The sequence below is a fragment of the Neovison vison genome, chromosome 13 (genome assembly GCF_020171115.1).
Source record: "Neovison vison isolate M4711 chromosome 13, ASM_NN_V1, whole genome shotgun sequence".
Lineage (NCBI taxonomy): Eukaryota > Metazoa > Chordata > Mammalia > Carnivora > Mustelidae > Neogale > Neogale vison.
The window spans coordinates 117,454,074-117,461,372 of record NC_058103.1 but is presented as its reverse complement, the minus strand read 5'-3'; the positions used below and the strand labels follow the sequence as shown (position 1 = coordinate 117,461,372).

General features: G+C 45.9%; 1 protein-coding gene across 1 annotated transcript in view; it reads left to right on the top strand.

The window, feature by feature from the left end:
• The window catches only part of SNUPN (snurportin 1), a 43,013-nt gene that overhangs the window by 10,335 nt on the left and 25,379 nt on the right, over positions 1 to 7,299 (top strand). The window lies entirely within an intron of this gene.

Sequence of the window (7,299 nt, the reverse complement as noted above, 5' to 3'; positions counted from 1 at the left end):
TGTACAATGCTGTGAATGAACACCACTGAGTTGTGTACTTACAAATGGCTAAAATGGGACCACCGTTTTTTAATTTCTTTACCACAATTTTTTTTTTTTTAAGATTTTATTCATTTGGCAGACTGAGACACAGCGAGAGAGGGAACACAGCAGGGAGAGTGGGAGAGGGAGAAGCAGGCTCTCCACGGAGCAGGGAGCCCAACGCGGGGCTCCATTCTAAGACCCTGGGATCATGACTGGAGCCGAAGCCAGATGCTTAACGACTGAGCCACCACAGGCGCCCCACCACAAATTTTTTTAAGTTTTATTTAGTGACTTAAGTAATCTCTATACCCAGCATGGGGTTTAAACTCACAACCCTGAGATCAAGAGTCGCATACCCTACTGACTGAACTGGACAGGTGTCCCCACAATTTTTAAAAAGTGAAAAAAATGGGGGTGTACTGACGTTAAAAATTATGGAGAGGATTAAATGGTTTAATTCCTACAAAGTGCTTAGAGGAGCTCAGGGAATGTGTTAAAACCTTAAAGCTTAGCTCCTGCTTCCCCCTCCTTCCCCAGGCCACAAAAGAAAGTCAGGGAGCTAGACATGTTACAACCAAAAAGCCTAATGGATGGGGTGCCTGGGTGGCTCAGTGGGTTAAAGCCTCTGCCTTTGGCCCAGGTTATGATTTTTTTTTTTAATAATTTTTTTTAAAGATTTTATTTATTTATTTGACAGAGAGAGATCACAAGTAGGCAGAGAGGCAGGCAGAGAGAGAGAGGAGGAAGCAGGCTCCCTGCTGAGCAGAGAGCCCGATGCGGGACTCGATCCCAGGACCCTGAGATCGTGACCTGAGCTGAAGGCAGCGGCTTAACCCACTGAGCCACCCAGGCACCCCTCAGCCCAGATTATGATCTCACAATCCTGGGATTGAGCCCCGCATTGGGCTCTCTGCCGGGCAGGGAGCCTGCTTCCTCCTCTCTCTCTGCCTGCTTCTGCCTACTTGTGATCTCTCTCTGTGTGTCAAGTAAATAAATAATACTTTAAAAAAAAAAAAAAAGCCTAATGGATGAAGAAATGTGGCAGGAGATGGGGCGCCTGGGTGGCTCAGTGGGTTAAGCCTCTGCCTTTGGCCCAGGTCATGGTCTTGGGGTCCTGGGATGGAGCCCTACATCCCCCACATCACCACCTCTCACCCCCCCAACACCCCCCAGGCAATCTGGCTCTCTGCTCAGCAGGGGGTCTGCTTTTCCCCCTCCCTCTGCCTACTTGTGATCTTTCTCTCTCTCTGTCAAATAAATAAAAATAAATAAATAAAATTAAATTAAAAAAAAAAAAGAAATGTGACAGGAGAGAAAATTGATACGACCTCTCAAATCAATTTTACAATGTGTATCAAGAACCTTAAAAACAGGGCGCCTGGGTGGCACAGTTGTTACGCGGCTGCCTTCGGCTCAGGTCATGATCCCAGGACCTTGGGATCAAGCCCCACATCAGGCTACCCACTCAGCAGAAAGCCTGCTTTCTCTCTCTCCCACTCCCCTGCTTGTTTTCCCTCTCTCACTGTGTCTCTCTCTGTCAAATGAATAAATAAAATCTTAAAAAAAAAAAAAAAAAGAACCTTAACAGCATACATTATAGGGGCACCTGTGTGGCTTGCCAGTCAGTTAAGCAGCTGCCTTCAGCTCAGGTCATGATCCTGGGGTTTTGGGATCGACCCCCCTCCCCCTGCATTGGGCTCCCTGCTTAAGCGGGGAGCCTGTTTCTCCCTCTCCCTTTCCTGCCACTCCCCTTGCTAGTGCTCTCTCTCTGTCAAATAAATAAATAAAATCTTTAAAAAATATATATATATGTGGGGCACCTGGGTGGCTTAGTCAGTTGGGCGTCTGCCTTTGGCTCAGGTCATAATCCCAGCATCCTGGGATGGAGGCCCGCATCGGGCTCTCCGTTCAGCAGAGTCTTCTTGTACCTCTGCCCCTCCTGCTCATGCTTTCTCTCAAATAAATAAACTCTTAAAAAAAAAAAAAATACGGGGGCGCCTGGGTGGCTCAGTGGGTTCAGCCGCTGCCTTCGGCTCAGGTCATGATCTAAGGGTCCTGGGATCGAGTCCCGCATCAGGCTCTCTGCTCAGCAGGGAGCCTGCTTCCCTCTCTCTCTCTCTGCCTGCCTCTCCGTCTAGTTGTGATTTCTCTCTATCAAATAAATAAATAAAATCTTAAAAAAAAAATACGGGACACCTGGGTGACTTAGTAGGTTAAGCGTCTTCCTTCGGCTGATGAGGGTCATAATCTCAGGGTCCTAGGATTGAGCCCTGTGTCAGACTCTATGCTCAGCAGGAGTCGACTTCTCCCTCTCACTCTCCTTCTAGATCTCTCTCTCTCTCTCAAATAAGTTAAATGTTAAAAAAATACATTATATACCCTCTGATCTAGAAATGTCATTTTCAAGAATTTAGCATAATCATGGGTCTTTGCAGAAAATTAACTACAGGGATCATCACAGTATTTCTAATACAGAATAATAGGAAAAAATTAAAAATGTGTCCCAAGTGGACTGGTTAAATTATTGGATAGCCTTGTGATGAAACACAGCCATTAAAAATTATAGGTAGGGGCGCCTGGGTGGTGCTGTCCGTTGAGTGTCAGACTCTTGGTCTCACCTCAGGTCATGATCTCAGGGTCGTGAAATGGAGCCCTGAGTGGAGCTCTGCACTCAGTGGGGAGTCTGAGATTCTCTCCCTCTCTCTCTCCCTCTGCCCCTCCCCAGCCTCATGCATGTGTTCACATGCATGCACATGCACACACTCAAATAAATCTTTAAGAAATAATAATTATTATTATTATTATGGCAAGGTAGCCAATCCCCTCCAAGTTTCTGACTCAAGTCTGAGTGGGCCTGAGGTGCTGCTGGTCACATTTTAAGAAGCACGAGCCTTGTGCCCAATCCAACGCATGGCATAAAGCCAGCACTGCGACAATGTGAGATCATCTCCCAACAACTGAGCAGGGCAGAGGCTGTAGCGGCTTCAGGCAAGCCTGGGCAGAAATCAAGAGAAGCAGGGGCCTGGCTCTGCTGATGATTTAAAGTATGATTTGGGGCATACATACCCTCCCGCACTGGACCTCTCTCCCTTTCCTCTCACTAATAGGAGGAGGCTGAACCAGGTGGCCCCTAGTTTCTGCTTGGAAGGTTTTTGATTTGGAGGCGAGAACATGAAAGAGTGCAGTGAACATTTAAAAAGAGGCAGAGAAGAAATTAGAGGTGCTTTGCCCAATAATCCCCAGTCTGATTCAAGGTGAAAGCTGTGCTAGCTTTGGGACAAATCTGAGAATGGGCCCCCCTGTTTGGCCCCAGGGAAGTTTCTAGGAGATATCTTTCCCCCCACTATCCAGGGCTGGGACTATTCCCAGCCTGGGGGGTGGGAGGGCAACATGGGGATGAACCAAGTCACCCATTCAGCTCACCAGCTGAAAATCAGAATCAAAATGAGACCCCCCTCAAAACACAGAGCAGGCAACGTCTCATGGGCTAAAGATAAGGAACTTTGCACTCACTAGGGCCTGGATTAAAATCATGGCCCATCACTTTCTGACTGTATATTACCTGGGCGAGCACTTCTGTCTACAGGGAGGAGACTATTTTGGGCTCGCCTAATTAGTTGACATACTTATGATTAAGTAAATCAGTAAGGGAAAGGTTATCTTATAACAAGAAGTTACATATTAATAAAACAAAATTTTTGAGGATTCACTCCGTGCCAGGTACTATCCTAATCACCTTACCTGAATTATGTCACTTAACTCTAACCACCTTGTGAGGTAGGTGCTATTATTAGTCACATTTTATGGGGGAGGAAACTGAGGCATAGGTAGGTGAAATGAAATAACACATATGCCATAGAGCCAGCTGGTAGGTGAGTCTGGATTTGGACCCAGGCCATCTAGCTCCAGAGCAAAACGACCTGAACCACTCTGACATGCTTCCTTTCACCCAGAGCTGAGCCCTAGGTACATTTGTGAGCATGGGGGAGAAGAGCTTTGTCCCCTCTGAGTTTTAGGGTCTCCTGTGCCTGCAGCTTCTGCATCCCGGCTCATGTGACACCTATTAGTACATGATTTTGCCACCCTCTCAAGTCAGAGTCTCCCTCCTGCCCAACTGGCTGGAGAATCCCTCTCTTACAGGGTCTCCAAGTGGGCGATGAGAAGCACTGGTCCTCAAGATGGCTTAGATGGTACAGGGCCTAGGTTTAAAGCATATCAAATTACACGGGGGAAAAAGCTGTTCCCTTTTCAATTCTCTTTCAGTTCCAGTAACCCCCAAGGGGAAGGTCTTGGCTAGGGGGCTAGACTTGAACACTGTATAATTCTTGCTACCTCCTCCCCTCTTTGAGAACAGTAAGACTTCTCAGTTGTTGGTTTTTTTTTTTCTGCATGAATCCCAAAGGCAGCCCTTCCTGCCACAACTTCAGTGCAAGCCCTGCTCATTGGCCTCCTGATCACCACGAGGATTTAGGTTCTCCACTGAGTTGCCAGGGTGAGCTCTTTCAAGCTCAAAGTTATCTCATAACTTTAAAAACCTCCATCTGGAATGCAGGTAAAATCCAAACTCCCCGCTACAGGAGTTAAAGGCAGCCCACCTGCCTCTGCGACCTTGCTGCCTCCCCTTCCTCCTGTGCCTCCTGTCTACCCCCTCACACAAACCTCTCTGGAAATGCATTCAGTCTCCCTGTCCTCACCAATGGCTCCTTTTCATCATTTGGGTCTTGACTCAAATGTCATCTCCTGAGAAGAGTTCCCTGAATACTGGCCCAGCAGCCCCATGCCACTCCCTCTCAACCCAGCCACCTAAGCTCCTTAACATTGGTCTGCCCCCCAGCTATAACCTGTAGCTCTTGGTTTTCTCTTGGGCTGTAAGGTCCTGGAGGGTGGAGACTGCGGCAGTCTTGGTCATTTTGATATTTCCTGTGCTTGGCTCAGTACCTAACCTACAGTAGATATTAAACACATATCTGTTAATTGACTTATGACACAGTGACACTCGGGAGTCCTCCTGAGAGCTTCTTTTGGAAATGGCTGGCCACCTTCCTGCTCTTGAGGTCCTCTTTTTTAGGGAGGGATTCTCCCACTTGTGGGCACTTACTGGATGATTTCAGGGAGTGCACAGATTCCACCTGAAATAACATCACCATGGAAAAAGGGGAACTTCCCTCTTCCCTTATCTTTGAATTTTCCTCATTGTACAAGAGGAAAATTCTGTTAGTGTTATTCCTTATCACTTCTCCAACACTTGCTAATCTCAGATTCTTACAAAGTCCTCAGTTTCACAGTTTCCTGCACATACCGGTATTTAGCTAGATTATAACATTATATTATTTTCACTGTGTATATATTTTATAGATACTTTGTTAAAGTGGGAAGTGATTTAAGGTAATTCTATAGTGTTCCTCTCTTAAATAAACTTATTTAGGTTTTTTAAAATAGCAAATTGACTTAAAGACATTAAACACAGGTGTATGTGTCTGTGGCCAGTGTTGTGAAGGGGGGTGCCTTTGGTGATATTTGGGGGACCACTCACTGTTCCAGGAAAAGCAGTCCCTTCTGGAACACAGACTAACTCCAAATGAGTCCCTGGGCCAAGTGCCATTTAGTTTGTTCAGTGATATGAGAAGTTATTCAGCTGAGTATGAATGAGCCTTTTCCCTGGACCTCCGTGCATGAATTTGGGGGACCTCTTTGTCAATCGCAGTCTATTTTGCTTTAATGTGTAGGGCCTCTGTTCTTTTCTGTGCAGTTCTGACAACTTGGTATGAACTCCATGGTCATGAGTAGAGAATGGAGGATCTGGGACACGGAATACTTAATATCCTGATGTTAAAGTTTCCTAGTGAAGTCAGGCCCTGGGCTTTTCTTTGTCTATCTTATAAGCCAGATAAACATAAACATTTGAAGATCAGATTTTTCCCCTAATTTGCAGCATCTTTTTTTTTGATTTGTGGTTAAAACCCATGACATAAAGTTTACCATCTTAACCATTTTTAAGTTAGAGTTCAGTAGTTGTTGTGCAACCAATTTCCAGAACTCTTCTCATCTTGCAAAACTGAACCTCTATACCCATTAATCATGAAAGGAGCTTTTTTGTTTTTAAACTTAAGATTGACATATTACCGGTATGGATTTGAGGCGAATCTTAACACATGTGTAATGCAACCAGGGTGGCCATTTGTGGTTGAGGCTGGGTGACTAGAACTTGGATCCATATGGTATGCTATTTTCCGTGTTTTATTGACTTTTATATAGGTCTAAACACTTCCATAATACAATCTTTTAAAAAATTAATTATGTCTTCGGCTTACCAAAGTGATGCCCACATCTAAAATACACTTTTAGGTCGTATCTCGCTTTATCTCGGTGTGGCCTCCTGTTCTGCCAAGAATCACAAAATCATTAAACACGTCTTGGATACTGGGGCGGTCCTCTGCACCCTTTACCCTCTGTGCCAGTTGGATCTCCTATTCTTTTCAGTCCAGATGGATGGTGTTAGGTATTTAAAATATGCAGCAAGTATACATCTTGGCATTCCTTTGACTCAAAATGTGCCAGCTTTGTGTAGTTTCTGTAGCATACTAATACCCAACTTCTCCATAAGTCAAACATTCAGCAAATTCAAATGTTTGGCTTGAAAGCTGTGTGGCTTTGGACAAGTACTTAACCTCTCTGAGCTTCAGTTTACTTCCTTGAGTTGTTTGAAGATTAAAGGAGATAATGCAAGTGAAGCAGTGTCCAGCATTCACTAAATGGCTGTCATATTTTTAGTTTGCATCTCACCAGTCCCCTCCCTCCAAGAGACTGCACTCTAATTTGATTAGCTCTCCTAACTATATCTCGGCAGCTTCCTCTCCACCCCTTGCAGTCATTCAGTCATTTCTTTACCAAGATCTACTGAGTGCCTTGTTTTGTGCTGCACGCTGTCTCCGCTAAGCAGGAATCAAGCCAGGTCCCCAAGCCAGGTATCAAGCCCACAGCCGAGTAAGAAAGAGACTCCCAAAGGAGCAGATGGACTGTAATGGAGGTATGTGGCCCGTGCGGCCAGAGCGAACGCGGGGGGAACGTCTCACTGAGACTTGGGGGTGTGAGGAGTCGACGGAGAGGGGGTGTCATTCAGGCAACTGGCAGTGCCCGTACAAAAAAGCACAAGCACAGGAGAGAGCGCGGACTGCTGGTGTACGCCTAAAGCCTGGGGCAAGCTTCAGGACCCGAGGCCGGAGGGCTTAGAGTCCGGGTTCCTCCAACTGACAAAAGAAGCCCCGAAGAGCTTGA